At 37.6% G+C, this 21,589-nt stretch overlaps 1 protein-coding gene across 6 annotated transcripts in view; it reads left to right on the forward strand.

The window, feature by feature from the left end:
• The window catches only part of RABGAP1L (RAB GTPase activating protein 1 like), a 748,424-nt gene that overhangs the window by 625,012 nt on the left and 101,823 nt on the right, over positions 1-21,589 (forward strand). The window contains exon 1 of one of the 6 annotated variants that reach the window (XM_036117496.2): positions 20,695-20,847. The exons of 4 other annotated variants lie outside the window; for them this stretch is intronic. The gene's annotated coding sequence lies outside the window, so the exon portion shown is untranslated. Of the gene's footprint in view, positions 1-20,694; positions 20,848-21,589 lie in introns of those variants that run through there. One more of the 6 variants, XM_036117471.2, reaches the window with a different exon arrangement.

Consider the following 21,589-nt stretch of genomic DNA (forward strand, 5'->3'; position numbering starts at 1 on the left):
CTCAGGGTACTAAGGACCAGAACATACCGTTATCAGGAACACCTACAGCGCATAGGAGAGCATGGCCTTTGGCCAGAGAGCAGGGAATAGGTAGTAAAGGAGAACTGGCAAAAAACAAATTCTAGATTCTAGAATCTAGAACATATCTGATGGCATTATCTCCCTTCTGTCTCACAAATCTTCCAACTGCACTAGGAGAACAAAAAGAAGAAACATGAGCCCCATCTTTAAAGAAACTAGGAGACATGCAACCCCAAACCACAGTATGCAATGAGGAACAGACAAATGCAGTTGAAGAAGGATATCTACAGCTACAGATCTCAGACAAACCAGTAATGCCCAGTGTAGACTAATGGGAGTGGGTGCGTGGGCTGGCAGCAAGAGCTTCCTTGGCCCTGAATAGGCAGAAAGAGGAAGCGGGGTAATGGGCTGAATGGAGAATCACACAGACAAGATTGAAAACATGGGCAAAAGCTTACCGGGAAAACACAATAAAGTAGGATTGCATCTTTAATATCAGACATGATTGAATTTGGAGGAAAAAGCTTTAAATAAGGCAAAGAAGGATGATTCATAATAGCAGTGTACCACTACCATTTATAAGGCAAAAACTGCAGAAAATATGAAGAGAAATAGTTACATGATAGTAGTAGGAAAACATTAATTCACTTCTCTTAGTTCAAGAGATCAGGTAGACAAGAAATAAGAAAAAGAAAACCCAAATAAAAATAATGAATAAAGGTACTCCTGGGTGGCTCAGTTGGTTAAGTGTCTGCCTTTGGCTCAGGTCATGATCTCAGGGTCCTGGGATTGAGTCCCACGTTGGGCTCTCTGCTCGACAGGGAGTGGGCTTCTCCCTCTGCCCTTCCCCCTGCTGTGCTTGTGCTCTCTCTCTTTATCTCTCTCTCAAAAATAAATAAAATCTTTAAAAAATAATAATTAATAAAGCAACTATTTGTCACTTTGTATTCTGAAAGCTAATAGGCCTTATTAAATGCTGAATAAAACATTCACAAAAGTAGATCCTAAAGGGAATTCAATGAATTTCAGAAGGTGAAAGGAATACATATAGCACTCTCTAATTTTGTTGCAATAAAACTAAAAATTAAGAAAAGAATTTTTTAATTGGGACGCCTGGGTAGCTCAGTCCTCAAGCGTCTGCCTTTGGCTCAGGTCATGATCCCAGGGTCCTGGGATTGAGCCCCCCTCGGGCTCCCTGCTCAGCGGGAGGCCTGCGTTTCCCTCTCCCACTACCCCTGCTTGTGTTCCCTCTTCCGCTGTGTCTCTCTGTGTCAAATAAATAAAAAATAAAATCTTTAAAAAAAAAAGAATTTTTTAATTTATCATTTGAACATTTAAAATTTTTTGCTTAAACAACTCTTGAATCACAGAGGAAACCAAAGGTTATGGAAAATCTAGGGAAAAAAGCACAATAAAAACACTTGATATTGGAACCTATGGGACAGAACTAAAGCAGAATTCAGAAGCACCTCTCTTACTGAAGGAAGAAAGAAAATAACCAAATTAAATATCTAACTCAAAAAGTTAGAAAAATGATCCACAAAACAAACCTTAAACAGCAGAAGGTAGGAATAAAGATAAAAATTAATGAACTAGAAAAAGGAAAATTGATCAGACTAATAAATAAAAGAGCTGGTTCTTAAAAAAATAGATAATTCTTTAGCTAACCTAGTAAAAAGTGGGTAGGGAAGAGAGCATAGATGAGATATAATCATGGGGAAATGGCAGAAACAGAAAAGAATAAGAGAATCATAAAATATTTTGCTCAATCCCGTGCAAATTAATTTGAGAACCTGGAAGAAAGGATGATTTTTCAAGGAAAATAGAAATGATCAATACTAACCACAGATAATTAGAAAATCTAAACTATCACAGAATAACCACTACCACCCCTGCCCCCTCCCCCACCACCCCCTCCCCCATCAACCCCTTCAGAAAAGCCTGAGACCCAGGTGATTTAACAAGGGACTTCTATCAGTTTTTCAGGAACAGATAATATCAATCTTCCCAAATATATGTGCTTTACTAGATACGGATATCTCTGAAAAGAGACACAAACTAGTAAACAGTTGCTGTTCCTAGGGAATGGAGCTGGGGCTAAGGGACAGTATTAGAAGCAAGTCTTACTTTTTACTCTCTGTCTCTCAGGTCATTCTATTTTATACCGTACGCATATGTTGCTTATCTAAGTGTAAGGAATTTAGAATATCTTTGTTTCACATTTGGGCAAGTTCACAAAACCATTTGGCTTTTGTTGTTTTGTTTTGTTTACTTTCTTTTTTTTTTTTTGGTAAGCAAAAATGTTTAAATGGCCCGCTTACAGATGTCCCACCCTAATCCTGGGAACCTGTGAATATGATGAGATCTGACTTCTGTGAATAAGTTATGCTCTATATCACAGTTGACCTTAAAATAGGCAGATTATCCTGGATTATCTAAGTGAACCTGACCTAATCATATGAGCCTTGAAAGCGGAGAGCTTCTTTTGGCTGCCGTCAGAAGGGCAGTTGAGGAGCTAGGAGGTATGAGAAGGCATTCACCCGCAGTTGTGGCTTTGAAGATGGAGGGGATCACAGGGGAAGGAATGCAGTTGCTTCTGAGGCGCTGAGGGCAGCCCGCAGGTGACAGCTGGGAAGGAAACAGGACTCATTCCTACAACTGCAAGGAACTACCTTCTGCCAACCACCAGAAAGAGCTTGGAAGGGGATTCTTCCCCAGAGCCTTTGGATTAGAGCCCACCCAGCCTGCCAGGCATCTTGATTTCAGCCTGTGAGACCCTGAGCAGACGCCAGCAGGGCCTACCTGGACTCCTGACTGCAGAGGTGTGGGATAATAAATGGGTGTTGCTTTCAGCCATGAAGTTTATGGTAATTTGTTATATAGCAACAGAAAACCAACAGAGGAAAATTACATTTTAAAACCTCCACACAGGTGTGGCTGGTTGGCTCAGTTGACAGGGCATGCAACTCTTGACCATGAGGTCGTGAGTTCAAGCCCCACGTTGGGCATGGAGCCTACTTAAAAATAGTAATAATAAAGAAATAAAACCTCCATACATGTGGGGCTCTATGGGGCCTCAGAGATGAGAGCCATCTTCTCTCTAGTCTGGATGTGCTGGGATGGTACAAATCAGCCTCGGAGCCCATGGTACTAGTCGGGGCTGCATGTTTCTCATTATGTAAAATATTCTTTGCTGTATTTTCATTATTTTCACCAATTGTGTAAAAGTCCAATTTTATTATCTTAATGAAGAGAATAAATTTTTATACCTGTCTTTTTTCCTGTTCAAATTGTAATATTGAAAATAATTTTTTTTTGGCATTTCTGTTTTAAACAATCTTTTCTGTTTTGAATGGTGAAGTTGGGTTATTCTTTCCTTCGGATGCCTTAGCAAATTAACTCCTACCTTTCTAAAACTTTTTAGGTTTCTGTGACCTATTTTAAATGTGTCATCCGAACAGTTTTTGATCGTGATAGCACACCTAAATGACTGTAATTCTTTGACTACTTTAGTTTTTCTAGAGTCTTACTTACTTGGGTTGTTCCAGTTTTGTTCCAATGCCAGTTTTATCCAAGACCAAATAAAGATAGTTTACCCTTAAAGTTGTCAGACACTAGAACTTGTCTTTCAATTAAGTATTTGAGTTTAGTGGTATGAGAATCAAATATTTAATTTTTATTTAATTGTTGGTACTTTTGTAAACTTTTACCTGGAAATGTTAACCCTGAGAACTGCAGAAAAGAAATATATCAGTTAGATCTTCAGAGGGCATAGGAAGATTCCAGAATGTGGAGAATTGCTTCTCTGGTTGCTATCACTTAAAATTCCGAATAGAAAAGCACAGAACAGTTGTAAGCAAGTCGGTGTCCGAGGCCCAACTATATAGCATCATCAGGAGGTGCAGTATCACATGTGAATCTCCAATACTGAGTTCTGATGCATTTTCTTTTTGGTAAGTTATATTGTTCAATTTTCTTTTCCAGGACAATTCCAGGGCCTTGTAAGCCTGTTGAGATCAGGAAGTGCTCTGCCTCATGTACAAAATACAACTGGACAATGTGTTATGAAAAGATTGATCTAAGATAGATGTGAAACCCACAAGGAAAAATTTTAACAACTGATACTGATAACTGCACAGGGTGTGACTAGCAGACAGAACAAAGAGTTTCTATTTTGCTTTGATAATCAAATTTCTTTAAAGAGTAAATTGGTCCTCTTTAGCAGAAATTTGTTCTTTTTCTTTATGAAATGAAGTTAATTTTTTTTTTTAGGAGAGGTTTCCAAAAGGACTAGAACTGTATTACTGCTAATTCTGTTTTGGATTGAGACATTTACAGCAGCAATAATGATATTAATACTCTGTGCCAAAATATATAAAATGGCTTTATCACTGGTGTCTGAATTATGGAAAGGTAATAACATGTATAAGAATGCTGTTTGAAAGAAAAAAGGCATTTTTCTTAGAGTCCAGTAATATTTTTATCTAATCAAATACATCTTCTACTGAGCTTTATCTTCTGCATACAAAAGTACAGATACTTCTGTATCTTTATAGATACTGATTTAAAAGAAATATCTGGTGGGGGGCGCCTGGGTGGCTCAGTCGTTAAGCGTCTGCCTTTGGCTCAGGTCATGGTCCCAGGGTCCTGGGATTGAGCCCAGCATCGGGCTCCCTGCTCAGCGGGAAGCCTGCTTCTCCCTTCCCTCTCCCCCTGCTTGTGTCCCCTCTCTCGCTGTGTCTCTCTCTGTCAAATAAATAAATAAAAATCTTTAATTAAAAAAAAAAGAAATCTCTGGTGGGCTCAGATTTCAGAATCTCACTCATGAGTGCCACACTCCCAGGTCTCAACTCAAAGGCTGGCTTTGCTCCAGAGCCTAAACCCGGCTGTGGTAGATTATTTTCAAAGACAGCTCTTGATGAACTTTGCTGAAGGGAGGGAGGTAAAGTCATGCTTGGCTTTTTCCTACATTTGGGGTTTCCCTCTGGCATTTTTACCTTGTGAATAATGCTTCTCATAGGCTAAATATAAAAAATTAATTTGCCATCTGGACCCTCCACCTAATAACAGACGTGTCAGAGGTGTGCTGATAATCCAACAGTGAGATGGTGGCCACAGAAGAGAAAGAAACTTGTAGGAATGAAACTTGGAGAGTGTTACGAATGTCACGTTGTGAGCTGCCCCTGGTAAATCCGGCAGCAGCACACCATAGTTTGCTCTCAGTAAATTGGATCTCTGCAGCTGTTCGGTAGTATTGCAAATAGGTGGTGTCCATCCATAGATATAAAATCTGAGTTTGATTATGATAACAATATTGACTTCATGAGGTTTTCTTTTTCCTATTTTTTTTTTCACTGACTTCATGAATGAAATACTTGGTAGGAAAGCAAGTAATACACTTCCTGACCTTATGGTACATATGTGTTGAGACTGAAGGATGTCATAGATGGGTGCCCTTATTCATAAAACATTAGGGGTAGAGCAAAGATCTTTCATTGTAAAAAGTGAGATTATTTCTTTAGAAACCATATAAATTACTGAAGGGAATTATGACCAAGGATATGTTTAGGGTAAATAGATGCCAACTGCCCATCTCACTAGATAATTACTATTCTAAATATTTTTCCATTAGCTAGTTTCGGCTCAGGAAATAGATTAGACCCTTAATGGCCTAAGCAACCAGGAAATGAGCGATATATTTATAGATTCCACCAGTGAATTTGAAATAAAACTTCTTGCCTATTAAAAATTCTGACTGTAATACTCAATGTAAATGCATTTTTTTAATGCTTTTTAAAATGTTCCCTCCTCCTCTCCCATCCCAAAGCTTTTGAGGGTCTGATATTCTCAATAAAGGGAATAAATTATCTAAAAGCATATTTTAAGGAAAGCCTGATTTTATATTAAGTATGAGATATAAAATTACCATTGAGTCGAGGTCATATGTTTTAGGGGTAGAAACTACCCATTTCTGGTCTTGTTTTGGGGGTCTGCAGCAAAGTCAAAATCAGAGTGGCCACCATGGACCACTCTGATGGCCCCATTCAGGCCTAGAGCTTTTCCATTCTAAATGGTGCTGGAGGAAGTGTGTTCCTACCTTATTTAACCCTAATGGCTTAGCTATGCTTTGTAGAAGACTGGAATGGCTGTGTCCTATACATAGACCAAGAGTAAGGTAGGCTTTGGCTTCCATTAGGGTCCTTACTTAAGAGGGCTTTGCCACTGAGCAGCTCTATTTGGGGCCTTTGACATAAGCAGTTGAGTTAGAGAACCCCTGAAGGCCTGAACAACCCATACATCACCTGTGATTTCATAGAATCTGAAGTAAGCATTTCATTCCCCTTCTATGGGCCTTGTTTTCTGCATCTGTTAAGCAAAGGCTCTTGAGAAAGAGGGACTATTAAAAGCAGTGAAAAGAAAGGCTCAATTCAAAGACATTTTAAAATGGACTGAGGTTATTATTTGTGTTTTTATGGGGAATGAGGAATGAATATATTTACTTTCATTATGTGTAGAAATTTCTTTTTTTTTTTAAGATTTTTTACTTATTTATTTGACAGAGAGAGACACAGAGAGAGAGGGAACACAAGCAGGGGGAGTGGGAGAGGGAGAAGCAGGCTTCCCACTGAGCAGGGAGCCCGATGCGGGGCTCGATCCCAGGACCCTGGGATCATGACCTGAGCCGAAGGCAGACATTTAACGACTGAGCCACCCAGGCGCCCCATGTGTAGAAATTTCTTTCATTTTCTTCTACAGCCTACTGATAAAAATCTGGGTTTCTTGAGTTTTTCAGTCTGATACTCCAGATGTTTAGCACTCTGCTCTATAAATAGGAGACACTTAGTAACTGTGTTCTCTTGAACTTCACTGAAGTTAGATACAGCGAAGTTTTACCAACTACCTTTCTGTATTTGAACTGTTTCTAAGCCATTTTTAATGATGGATGGATGTTCATCAGCCCTTTTTATTTGTTTATACTAACAGAGCATTGTTTTCATTAAATGGCCGGTTTAAATGAGAAGATACTTTTTGCTCTTTATTTTAAAATATTACAAAGTCCTATGCCTGTTCAAATGCTTTCAGATAAAACTAACCAATTACACATTGGAACATCTGGACAACTTTAAAATACAATCTAAAACTTGTATAGAAGCAGCCAAAGGTCAACCACTATGTTTTACTGGATCTACCTTTTTTTATATGTTTTATTTATTATATTTTTAAAGTTAGACTTTTAGATTAAAAAACCCCAGGATAAACACATAAGGAAAACTTTCCAAACATAAAAGTTTAAAACATACTCAACACACCCTTGGTCCCCACCATTTAACAGGAAATCCAGTTAATCAAGTGCTATAAAGTGTCAGTCTAGCAGCCAGGTAGTTCTGTCTACCACTGCCCGGGGAAGTTGTATCTGGCCAGTCTGTTGCAGGTCTCCTCCAGCAACACTTGGCCCTTGACAGGAAGCACTGAGTGTGTTCAAAGCTGTAAAACTACATTCATTACTTCTCCAGTTCTTGTTCTGTGTGGATCCCAGGGACTGAAGTCTGCAGTATGTGAGGCTTTGGTTTGTCACACTAAAGCCACACCCCTCAAAAGGCTTTACTTCCCTCCCTCCTGGTTTTGTTTCTTCTTCCTTCTTAAGCTTTTTCCCTTTCATCTTCCCCTCATTTTTTAAAAATGAAATTTTTACTTTTTCAATGGCCTAACCCTAGCCTCTGGTTTCCTCCTCTGTAAATCAGGAACTAGATAGTACTCTCTAAAGCCAATTCCAATACTCTATGAATCCATGGGGTAGTATATATTTATGAATAAATATAATTGTCATCTTTTTCATGATAATTTCATCAACAAATTATAGGTTGGAAATATAAGTAGGGGGAAACTTTTCTTCTACCCTCTCAGGTTCTGTGTCTAGGGGCCTATGAATTAAACTGACAAAAGACAGATTAACAGGAAAAAAGGCATATGTTTCTTTATTGATATTAATATTTTTTATATAAATAGCAACTTCACAGAAAAGAAATGAAAACCCAAAGAGGCAGCTAGATCTGGGAACTTAAATACCGTTTTAACAAAGGGTGATAAATTGTAGAGAGGTGACTAGACAAAGGAGAAGGGGGTTTGGGCTTGGAGGAGGGTAAATTGTGAGAAGGTAACTAGGAAATGTAGGAGGGAAACTAATAGTAGAAAAGGGTTGTGGAGGGGGCCCCTTTACAGATGGGAGTTTTCTTTACAAAAGGGAAATTTATACTCTGCTTTTAGGCAGATGGGGGGAGGGCAGAGAGTTGCCTCTGTGTCTGCGGCTTCTCAATTTCTTTCAGCTCAAAATAGTCCTTAGGCATATTTTGTGGCATATTTTGGGGTAGCATATTCTGGTCCCCTTCAGAAACCTAAGAATCTGACATCCGTTTAGAACCCTCCTATGTCTGAAAGTCATGGATACTACTTTATAAAACTGATGGTTGAAGTTGAATAATATATATTCCAACATATAAGTAATTAATACTGATATATAAACAATGTCTGTAACAATGAGACACCACAAGTAATTTGTCAGTAACTGACTATGATTTTTCCAATTTTAAGAATATTTAATATCAAAACATCAAACTGTATACCTTAAATACATACAATTTTTTTTTTGTCAATTATACTTCAATAAGACTAAAAAAAAGAAGAATACGTAAATGTTCTGGAGGCAAAAACCTTATAGAGTCAAAGTGAAAGAAAGTTCTTCACAGATATTAATGAATGACTCATTTATTGGTAATTTTCTTCTTTTTAATGTAATTTTTAAAATTTAAATTCAATTAGCCAACTTATAGTACATCATTAGTTTTTGATATAATGTTCAGTGATTCATTAGTTGTGAATAACACCCAGTGTTCATCACATCAGGGGCCCTCCTTAATGCCCATCACCCAGTTACCCCATCCACCTACCCACCTCCCTTTCCACAACCCTCAGAATGCAATTTCTTAACATAATTGCACTTGATATTGGTAATTTTCAATAGAGTTTGAGACAATATCAGTAGGGCCTGAAATCATAGAAATTATTTTTAAAAGTCTAATGGTTGGAGGTCAATTTGGGATTTAAAAATAACCCCTTTCCATAATTTTAATTTATAGATACAGATCTATATTCATGGTTCTCAACTCAGGGTAGGCCCCCCCACTGCACCCCGGGGACATTTGGCAAAGTCCAAAAACTTTGGAGTTGCCACAACCTTGGGGAATGGCTACTACTAATATCTCATGTGTAGAGGCCAGTGATGGTGCAGACCATCTTAAAATTCATAGGACAGCGTTCTATAAGAAAAAATTATTCATCCCCAAATGTTAACAGTGCCATGTTTAAGAAATTTATATGACTCAATGGAGAGTTTTACAGTTTGAAGAGTCTGCTCATGTTTAATTCTGGTAGCTGTTGAAAACAAAATAGAGGTCATTAAAATTCATGTCTTAGCCATGCATATCATTACAAACTGCTTGCTGACTTTTGAGAGGGCATTTTTCTTAGCCTTTTACTCTTATTTGGACAATTAGATTTTCGTGGTAGATTCTTGAGTTTGGTCTGGGGCAAACTATGGAAAACAAAAAGAGAAATCACTCAAAAGATCCTACTAACCTGGTATTAAGTGTCCCGTCTCAGCAGGTTTAAAGATGGAGTAATTATTTATTTAATAGATTATAATTCTTTATAACAGTATGCTTCAAGGTGGAGTTATGGATGTTAAACTGAAGTAGACTCTACCAATCATTTAGTCCAAAGCTGTTCTTTTAAAATAAAATAAGAAGCTGCCTTTCTAAGATCACAGGTGTTTGGTTGTAGAACCAATATAAGGCATGATTGCAACCCAGACACAAGGCACTTCACATTTGTAAGTTCTTTTCCTTAGCTCATTTATTAAAGTGGACTCTTACTAGCCCCTGCATCAAGCTTGCTCAGCGTAGACTAAGAAAAGTCAGAGAGGAATTGATTTTGTGAACAAGGGGATTGGTAATCATGGCCTTCCACCATTTACACAACTTGCAACATATTATTAAAAATGAGGAAGGGGAAAAGTACAGGAATAGGGAGGGAAATTTTCCCTTGAATCCTCAAAATGATAGCATTGCATTCCATTTCCTATCTTTTCTTTCCCCCACAACAGTTGAAATTCTACAGTAATTTTCCATTCAGTTATTTGCCATTTTCCTTTTTAAAAAAGTTTCCATTATTATACCCAATGGATTAAAGGGTATTCCTCTTTAGTCACTGAGTTGATATAGTAAGATCTGTAAAAAGAGTTATTACAAAATGTGCACATCAGGGGTGCCTGGCTGGCTCAGTGGACAGAGCATGCAACTTTTTTTTTTTTTTTAAGATTTATTTATTTGAGAGAGAGCATGTGCACAAGTGGGAGGGGCAGAGGGAGAGGGAGAGAGAATCTGAAGTAGACTCCGAGCTGAGCATGGAGCCCAATGCAGGGCTCGATCTCACAACCCTGAGATCTTGACCTGAGCTGAAACCAAGAGTCAGATGCTTAACCGACTGCACCACCAAGGCACCTCGAGCATGCGATTCTCAATCTCAGGGTTGTGCATTCGAGTCCCACATTGGGCCTGGAGCCTACTTAAAATTAAAAACAAAATGTTCACGTTAAAGAGCAAGTTTTTCAGGGATCTAGTAGCTTAAGCAGCATCGTGAAGCTGTAGCTTTACTAATTTCATGTCACAGTAGGATAAAATTTTTTAAAAATACAAGCCAGGGCTGTGACTACCCTGAAACTGGGGATTTGAGGAAAATACTGGCAGAGAAGGAGATCTATAGAGATCACTGTTAGTAGTAATTGGAGCATACTGGTCTGATTTAATTTGAGATATTCAAAATAATTAGGCTGTTGAGTATAATGATCACCATTTAAATAAAGTTAAAATGTTAATGTACTAAAGTAACATCTCATTTGGTGCCAGTGGAAAACAAAATGTTTAACCACTATTGCAGAAGTCACTAAATCTCTGTTACAGTCTGTTTAGCAAGTTAATACTTTTTCCTTTTTGCTTTTCAAATACTATTCCCTAATTTTGCATTTATCTTTTCCTGAAAACCTGTTAATTGCATGTGCTTTAGCCTTACGGAAGAGACTGTTGCTTAGCAACTGCCAAAATAACTAATAAGCCTATATCTAGTAAAGGCTTAAAAGACTTACTTATTTTAAATTTATGTATTTCTTTATTGACCATTAAAACCAAGAGGAAGTTGTTTCACTTTGAGTTTCTTCTGATTTCTGCATCTTTTTTGTAACTTATATATGGGCTTTTTGTAGTAAAAACAAAACAAAAACCACAATATATTTAATGTAAACAGTTGCTTTTCTCCCTTCAACCTCTTAGTAACATTGTTGTATGTTCATCATTTGCTTTAGTTACTTTTTTTCAACATAATACCTTGTCAGTGATATATGCTGGGTAAAGAAATGGTTTCTAATGGTTGGATACAAAATTCTAAAATACTGTTTTTTAATGCTAAGGAAGCTATTTTCTTTTTAGAGGAAATACATTAAGGTTTTAGGAGAGGGAAGTAGAGATAATGGTATTACCTATAATGGTTTTATTTTTTGATTATTTGACCCAGAAATATGTCAGAAGACTCATGTAAGCTAAGGGCTTTGGGGTGGGAAGTGGTGCTGTCAACATTGCAAGGTACTGTCGGACTCCTGTCACTTAGCCTTCACTTGCCAGAGGTTTAAGTCTTCCCACTATGACATAGAGAGTTGTATTATTACCCAAATCTCAGACCCATTTCCTTCCCTTTGCTTCTGTTCAACTGCCCTGGGGTAAATACAAAATACCAGTAAATTTGTTTACTGCTTCCTTTGTATTCTGTGGCATTGTAAGGTTAAAGACCACTTTTACAAATATATTAATAATAAAAAGAACATAGGAAATTTATATTAATAGTGCTAACGCAGTCTGCATTAAAGAGAAACTGTGTGTGATTTCAAAGAGAACTTTTGTCTTTGAACGAAGCTCCTTTACAAAAATGGTTGCTTTATAATTTTTTTCTTATGGAGGCTTTGGACAAATGTATAGCTATTTTCTTTCACAGGAACGAACTCCTAGGATATCGTCTTGCACAATGGTTAATTACCCTGTACATATCAGTGGGATTTTTTTTAATGAAATATCTTCATTAAGATATTACCCTAACATAAAATAAAGGGTTTTGTTTTTGTTTTTTAGCAATATTGAATTACTGGTAGATGCAGTAACTATAATAGAACAATTATCTACAATCGGCTAATGTAGGACTCATTTATAAAGTGCCATCTGTAAGATCATGTACTGTGTTCATATCTCATTTATATTGTCAACCCTTGTATAGAGGGAACAATGTAGAATAACTGGAGTTAAGTTTAAAAATGTATATAAAGGTGTATACTTAGTAAGTTATCTGATAAATACACGATGTGCTAAAGAATCAAATAGTTTAGGACAAAAATAATTTTTTAAAAGAGATGTGTATGAGGGAGATAGATAATGGGAGGGAGAATGGAGAGAAGGGAAAAAAACGTTACTGTTGAAATTTATTTATTTTTTTTTAATTTTTTTATTGTTATGTTAATCCCCATACATTACATCATTAGTTTTAGATATAGTGTTCCATGATTCATTGTTTGTGCATAACACCCAGTGCTCCATGCAGAACGTGCCCTCCTCAATACCCATCACCAGGCTAACCCATCCTCCCACCCCCCTCCCCTCTAGAACCCTCAGTTTGTTTTTCAGAGTCCATCGTCTCTCATGGTTCTTCAACGTTACTGTTGAAATTTAAAGAGTGGCTTTAGAGTAAAAGATTCACAAGTTTTCTTTTTTTTAATTTTATTTTATTATGTTATGTTAGTCGCCATACATCATTAGTTTTTGATGTAGTGATCCACAATTGATTGTTTTTGTATAATACCCAGTGCTCCATGCAGTACGGCACAAGTTTTGTTAATAGTGAATAAAATAGTTAATAAAAGCAGCCAGTTAATGATGCTTCCATTATGTGTTCCAAGTGCAGATAATGGAAAAATTCATTTTATTCTTTATAAAGTTTAATACCAGAACTTCTTGCTTAACATTAATTTTGTTATTTAGTCAGCCTCATGGGGCAGTTTTCTTATGAAATTCCTTTAGACAGCTCTCCTCTATACATGGGAATAGAAAATAGAAAGTATGGAAAAAACACTTAATTGAAAATTTTCAAATAATGAACATTTTATTTATTTTAGCTCTTAATTTTTAGTTGTTTTTCTAGTGTAGTCATTTGACAGAGATGATTAGAAATAACATCTACCAATTAATCACTAATTAGAGTTGTTCCTTCATTCCCTGTTTTTGTACTCTTTGGAGTACAGATACTAGTAAGTAGTAAAGTGTCAAAAGCTAGATGGCCATTAGGAGAAGCAAAAGGCATTATATTTACATAAATTAAAATTACCCACAAATCAATATTTAATATATATTTGTATTCAGTTTTACAATCTGATCATTTATACAGATTTGCCAGCATATATACATTGCTCTAGTCTCAGCTTGGTCATTTAGTATTATAAATTGTAATCTCATGTTGCATACTTAAAATTCTCCACAAATGCATGCTAAGTTGTCCCAAATGGACATTTTTATTTTTTTATTTTTTATTTTTTAAAGATTTTATTTTCAGGTAACCTTGACACCCAGTGGGGGGCTGGAAGTCACAACCCCAATATCAAGAGTCGCACATTCCACTGACTGAGCCAGCCAGGTGCCCCTCAAAGAGACTCTTTTTTTTTTTTTTTTTAAAGATTTTATTTATTTATTTGACAGAGAGAGACACAGTGAGAGAGGGAACACCAGCAGGGGCAGTGGGAGAGAGAGAAGCAGGCTTCCTGCTGAGCAGGGAGCCCGATGCGGGGCTCGATCCCAGGATCCTGGGATCATGACCTGAGACGAAGGCAGACGCCCAACGACTGAGCCACCCAGGCGCCCCGAGACTTTCTTTTTTTAAAGATTATTTATTTAGTCATCCATTCATTCATTCATTCATTTATTATTTGACAGAAAGAGAGAGAGTGTGCACGAGTACACAGGCAATCCAGCGTGGGGGGAGGAGCAGAGGAGGAGGGAGAAGGAGAGAATCTCCAGCAGACTCCACACTGAGCACGGAGCCTGACACGAGACTCAGTCTCATGACCCTGAGATCATGACCTGAGCAGAAACCAAAACTGAGCCACCAAAGGGACACTTTTAAATAAGGATGCATCGTAATGCATTAGAATTCGTAACTGAAAGTAAACCCTTGGGCAGCTATGTAGACACTAATATTCTCAACTTCCTGCTGTCTTTTATAAGTAATACATAAGGATGTTAGCTATTTTTAGGTAAAAAATAAAAATCATGATATTGGAGTGATATATGTTATGATGATGCTTTATGACAGTTCTTAAACCTGAAATGACCATTTTTGGGAAAATATTTTATTTAATTAATTTTTTAAGATTTTATTTATTTATTTATTTATTTTTGAGAGAGAGAGAAACAGCATGAGAGGGGAGAAGGTCAGAGGGAGAAGCAGGCTCCCCGTTGAGCCGGGAGGCCGATGTGGGACTCAATCCCAGGACCCTGGAATCATGACCTGAGCCGAAGGCAGACGCTTAATCAAGTGAGCCACCCAGGCGCCCCTGGGAAAATATTTTAGATTGAACATAAAAAATAAATTCTTGAGTTGCCTGGCTGGCTTGGTAGGTAGAGCATATGACTCTTGATCTCAGGATTGTAAATTCAAGCCCCACATTGGGTGTAGAGATTACTTAAAAATAAAATCTTTAAAAAAATAAAAATAAATAAATTCTTGTTGAAGTGAATGAAATTGCTACCACTCCTACTAAGACCACTGTTAAAAAATATTAAGGCCTTTTTGTTATTTTTCTATTAACCCATTAAGCAATTTACTCTTGCTCTTAAAGCAAACAAAAGGCCAATTTTAAACCACAGAGAAGCTGCTGTTGACAGGTCATTGAAGGAATGCTGCTTCAATCCACACGATATTTTCTATTGTAGCAGACTGTTAATATGTGCATTACACCTCTCAGTAGTTGGCCTCAGTTTTCTTTCTATTTGCAAATGCCTTATAAATAATACTGTTAGATGCAAAATGAGTTTTTAATTCATATTTTGAATATACAATGATATAATAATAAAGGAAAATACTAAGAGGGGGACGCCTGGCTGCCTCAGTTGGTGGAACATGTGACCCTTGATCTTGGGGTCCTGAGCTCAAGCCCCATGTTGGGCATAGAGCTTGCTTAAAAAAAATTTAAAAGCAAAATACTAAGAGAAGAGAGATACAAAGTGCAGCTTTGGAAATTGTGAAGCTTCTATTTCAGGATCTCCAAGTTGAATTTACTTTCTTCTTTCTTGAATTCATTTTATGATGAACCTGTTGGGGGTTGGGGGGACACACAGCCTGTGTAATCACATATTTCAGTTTTAATCATGGTTTTCATATACTAGCAGTGTGACCTTAAATTACTTAAACCCATAGGGCAGTGGTTTACTCTTCTGTAAAATGGGGATAATAAAACCAGCTTCATAGTATTGTTGTAAAAATTAGGAGAGTGTAGTTAAAGCTCCATCCCAGCACAGTAGATGTTAAATAATGTGTTACTTCTCTCTTCCCTCCTCCTACACTCCTCATCAAACTCAGTTGATCTCCTTGGAATGAAATGGATTAAAATTTTATTGGTCAGGTCTAAGCTTCCAGATAAGCTGTTACTCTAAACCACTGTATAGGATATTTCTTAATTCTAAGGTACCAATGAACAATGCAAAATCTTGTTATAATACAATTATAAAGAAGGATTATGTATTTCCACATGTTAGCCCATAGTAACAGTGTTTTGTTGATCAGGTTACAACAGATGAATATCGGTATACAACAAATGCTCTCTTTGTTCCCTGTTCTTGTCACAATTGCTTAATTTAATAAGAGGTAATTGATTAAACTCTGTCAGCATTGTCATCAGGAAACTGGAGAGGGCTGTAAAAGTACAGGAGACTCCACACACACACATTATCAACCTTTCATGTCCTCTAACCTGTCTCAGTGATTTCTGACAGAAGGATGCGTGTAAATTAACCAATTTGCTCCCAAATAAAGCAACATCTAAAAACATTTAATTGCTTAGGGAAAACTGGTGGAAGGTTGGAGTTGTGTGACATCATCTATTTCTTTCTCCTGGATTTTTATTAATTGGATAAGGAAATAGAAAATGGAGACATTGTGTTCTCAGATACTGAAAGTTATCAGTTCTGAAAGTTACAATTCCATCTTCTCTTCGGTGTTAAAAAATGATCTTGTCCCTGCAGACATCATTTTTATTAATATTGATAATAACAGCAAATAACAGCATCATTAACCAAATGCTTTCTAGAGCGGGGCAGCTTACTAAGGGATTTTATGTGCATTATCTTATTATCCCTCATAGTAACAACATTGTTACTATTTTCTTATTGTATGGATGCCAAAACCAAGGGTAAGACAGCTTATAGAATTTGCTTATGGTCACAGAGCTAGTATGTGGCAGAGTCAGATGTTACCCCAGGTTATTCTGAACTCTGAAGCCCATGTGTTAACCCTTATAGTATAGGTCCTTCCTCTAGTGACAGAAATGGAGGCTAGGAAGGCAAAAACTTCGTAGTCTTCAGTGGCCGCCCTTGGCCTATACTCCGCATTTTCCAAAGTTGTTGACCTGATATTTGGAACCCACCACAGGCCAAGGCTTATACATTGCGTTTTCCGAAGTTGTTGACCTGATATTTGAAACCTACCACAGGCCAATTCAAACCTGCCTTTGAAATCTTATCTCCTACTATACCCCACCAATATCAGCACTGAGACCAGGCTTATTTTCCCTGTAAAAAATGATTTCACTTTGCCTATCCAAATCCATTCCGTCTTTTCTATGCAGGCTTTCCTGTATGCAGAGAGACTTCATACTCTTACAGTCCTAAAGTCACTTATGATGGCATTACTTGGTAAACATAGTGTATTGTGTTCTGGGGGGTGGGCGGGGGAAGGAGATATCAGTATTTGAAAAGCAGGGGTGTCTGGCACATGGCCGATTCTCAGTTTATGTCTGCTCACTTCCCTTATTGTCAAGGGCATGCACTTTGGAGCCAGACACACTGGTTTTTGAATCTTATCAGCTCCATTTCTAATTGTGATAATTGAGTCAAATCACTAAACTTCTCCATACTTTAGTGGAGAAGAAGGGATAATTATAGTTCCTAGTTCACAGACTTATTGTGAAGATTAAATGGGATTCTATGTCTAGGATATAGTGAATGCTTACTACATATTAGTTCCTATTATTATTTAAAAGACTTTTTAAGGATACATTAGTTATTATTTGTGTGTGTGTGTGTGTGTGTGTGTGTGTTTTAAGTAGGCTCCACACTCAGTGTGGAGCCCAACATGGGGCTTGAACTCATGACCCTGAGATTAAGACCTGAAACGAGATCAAGAGTCAGATGCTTAATCGACTGAGCCACCCAGGCGCCCCTATTAGTCATCATTATAACTAGATTATATGTTACTATATTAAAAATTTGTAAGCCCCCCCCCCCACTCCCATGCACATTACTAGCATTTAGCAAATGCTGTCGGGTTTTTTAAATTGAGATATAATTCACGTAGCATCAAATTCATCAAGTTGGTTTGTTGTTGTTGTTTTTAGTTTTTAAATTCTTGTTAACAGTAATATTAATTTCAGGTATATAATATAGTGATTCAACACTTCCATGCATCACCTGGTGCTCATCACAAGTGCCTCCTTAATCCCCATCACCTATTCAACCCAGCGCCCCCACCCACTTCCCCCTGGTGATCATCAAGCCCACCACTGCTGCAGGGACCTGAGGGCCCATTGGAAAGGGACTTATCCAGGCTGGAGTCACCAGCCCTGCAGGAAGAACTTGAAACAAATGAACATGTAAATAAAACTAGTTCACACTTTTTTGCTGTTCCCTAAAACTAAAACTACCTTCTGATCTTGGTTAAAAAAAAGGGGGGGGGAATCTAAAACATTATCCTTGTGGAATGGTTTGATTTGGTTGTTAGTAAAACTTTTTTAAAATTTAAAAAATTTTTTTAATTTAAAAAATATTTTGAATGCTTTAAAAATTAAGGTAAAGTTATTTGTAATTACAGGTGAGTTGTGTATTCTGCTCAAAATGAGACACGATGAAGCATTGCTCATATTTTTAGATGTGTCTGAAACCATCCTTGGCAAATATCAGTGAATGCTTACAACACTGGAAACACTTATTTTTGGTTAGGTAAAGTTTAAGTGAATGTGTTGTGTTAAAAAACAAAATTTGACTGAGTAAATTTTAAAGATCTTACTGGCTTTATCCAATGATTTATGACTTGAGCACCATCCAATCTAGCAGATAGGAAGGAGCTCTGAGGAGTTGTACCAAAGAAAAGACTTCCGTAAGCAAAAGGGAGTAGGAACAAAGAAGTTACAGTAGGCAAAAAAGCAGGTTGATTATTTCAAAGGGATCTGTCAGGCAGATTACCCAACTAGTGCTGATCAGGAGATTTCTGAGTGACTGGTTTAAGATTCCATTTCTGGGAGAGCCAAAACTGTAATGAAGTCTCTGTTTGGTAACGTGGGGCTTCACAAAAGTGACTCCATTTTGGGCCTGTTGTTTTGCGTTTAACAGTTGGCTGTGGATTTTAGAGTTATAAATGAGGTAAAAAGCTGACTGTTAGAGAGTTGCAGACTCACAGTCTGGACTCTCCCTCACCCACATTCTTTGTAGTGAGATACGAATGAGGAAGTAAGATACCCAGTGTAGCTGTTAGGCAAGTATTTTAGGCCCCACTGGTTTTTCTTTTCTTTAACTCTGGGGATTTTTTTTTTTCCCTTAAGAATCTATGCTTTCTGGGGTTTTGAATTTGCCTAGCAATTGCTAGGAAGATAGGAAAGATAATGAGCTGAATGGCTGGAATTCAACGCAAGAATCAAGGTTTTCTGTATTTACCTTTGCATGATTTTTTAAAGAAAACTAAGATTTTGCTTCTTTTTCTTTTACTTTTTGGTCTTTTCCCTTTGTAAAAACTCAGTATGTGTCACTAGACTACTCTGAAATCCAAAATACTCTGAAAAGCTTTCTGCTCTTGATACTTCTGTGACTTCTCATTCTCCTTTTATATTTTGTTCCCCCACTTAGAGCACTTGGGTTTTATAATGTGCACTCCTAAGTGTAAAACCTACTTGGAATATTGGTTTTCTGTAATTACGAAAGTACTTGTAGAATTTTGTCTTTCTTACAGTTGTTTATGTCAATACATGAATATTTTGTGAAGATCTCTTAAAACTGAGTCACATACACTTCGTGAATGTTTATGTTGACTGATTTAGGAATAAATACACAAGAACCACCGGGGAGGGAAGGAGAGTGTCTAGAGGGTTCCACCTGTGCATGCGGAAGGCTCAGAAGACCCTCTGCCCTTGAGACCACATTTCTGCCCTGGTGCTTTTCTCCTCCTTTCCATCTTGCCCCGACTTTATGGCTGTTGTGAGAAGTTCAACAAGCAGAACCTGAGGCATGGGGAAAGGGTCTTTGCAGCCACTCTTGTAGCTCTTTTTATTTTTTATTTTTTTGTATATTTGACAGAGACACACACAGCGAGAGAGGGAACACAAGCAGGGGGAGTGGGAGAGGGAGAAGCAGGCTCCCCGCTGAGCAGGGGCTTGATCCCAGGACCCTGGATCATGACCTGAGCTGAAGGCAGACGCTTAACGACTGAGCCACCCAGGCTCCCCATCTTGTGGCTCTTTTTAAAGACATGCTGTCTGTTTTTCACATATTTGCTCCTTTGATTTGAATACCACTCCCATCATAAAGCTACTTTGCTGCTTTGCTGCATTTGGGGAGAACACAGAAATTTAAAAAATGTTCACATCTTATTCATGTTTTCCTTGATTTTTTGTTTTGGCTGTACCTACATTTGACATGTGAGAACAGATGTTCTCTGAAGGCCAGGAATGGTTTATTAGACTCATACTCACTCAGTATGACCCAGGTATGTTGTTGTTAAAATGTAATAATCCTAGAAGAATGATTGTTGGAACAAAATCAGCTACCATAGTAAAATCGTCCTACGTAAAATGTTAAAATGGCACTTACAAATCATTAAAGATATTTTATTCACTAAAATTTTCTTATTTTAATGAGATCTGGAGAGGCTTTTACAAATTACTTTGTAGCCAGGTTGGCCTCTAAACTGAAAAGACTGTAAAGAATAACTAATAAAAAGTATCCGCACTGTCACTAAATCCTCTTCATAGGCAAAAGAGTTGGCATTAGAAAATCCAAAGTAGGGTACAAAATCGACTGCCTTTTGGGGACACATTATAGCAACCCCGACTTTCTTAACATCTGGGATTAATGTTACCCTTTGTTTTTTATTCTGATAGAGATTAAAAAGTTATTTCCACCTTCAAATCCCCCAGTAAGCCTGTTTAGTGGAGGGAAATTGGATACTTAGCTTTGGACAGTTTCTGAGCGCACGTGAAAACCTCAGATCTAGTCCATCCCTCTCAATTTACATGACCATGAGGAAATTGAAACCTAGGGAGGTTGAATGACTTGCCCTGGGACAGACTGCTAGCTAGTTCCTGCTTGAACTGGCGACCCTCTATTGGTTACCACTGCCGCCTTGTTTTCTGCTGCCGGTAGGATATACAGTCCTTGCCTGGTAAATTTTAGCAGCAAATGCTGCTACACCCCTTGATCTCAGGTAATTCCCCACCCCCACGGCTTTTTTCAGTGTTGCTGCGTGGTGCGAAGTAGAGGACTGCAGAAACTTAGGTGGAAACAATCCTGGGAGATCCGTGGGATCAGTTCACAGGGGAACAGGCAAAAGAGTAAGAAAGATGTCTTGCAAGGGAGTAGAGGACTGTTTGTAAACATGACTGTAACAGGGCTCCTGAACTTTGGGGAGGGTATTTCTGAGACTGGAGAAAAGGCCAGTTCAAAGACAGGTTTTTAAATAGATCATTGGTTTTCAAAAAGTATGCATTTTGTTGGGACCACAAGTATACATTTAATTGTAAGAGAAAAGAAACATTGGAATTTTTCCTGCCCAGACTCTGGAAGTCAAGTATGGAGGACCATTGTAAGGGTGACAAAAATGAAGGGTGCAAGTCTAACTTAGGGAACCCTTGCTCTAGAAAATGCATGCATTCTGGCTTTGATAGAGGACCTCTTAGATTTAGAAATGAAAAGTTATTAATAATTCCAGTGGCTGTGGCTAATTAGAACAATCTTTTGTAGGTAATAAATCAGAAGCTTTAAAAAATACCTGATTGTTTACCTGAGAACCTGTGTGGAATTCTAAAAGGACTGCATTATTTAAAGTCGTTAGCTTCTGTTTATGTAATTTTAAAAGTATCTTTACAGCCTTTGATTATGTTCCTAAAATTGTTTTGTACTCTTACACCCCTGATCCCTAAATATTTTATGAGTTTAATACATAACAC

The sequence above is a fragment of the Halichoerus grypus genome, chromosome 7 (assembly GCF_964656455.1).
Source record: "Halichoerus grypus chromosome 7, mHalGry1.hap1.1, whole genome shotgun sequence".
Classification (NCBI taxonomy): domain Eukaryota; kingdom Metazoa; phylum Chordata; class Mammalia; order Carnivora; family Phocidae; genus Halichoerus; species Halichoerus grypus.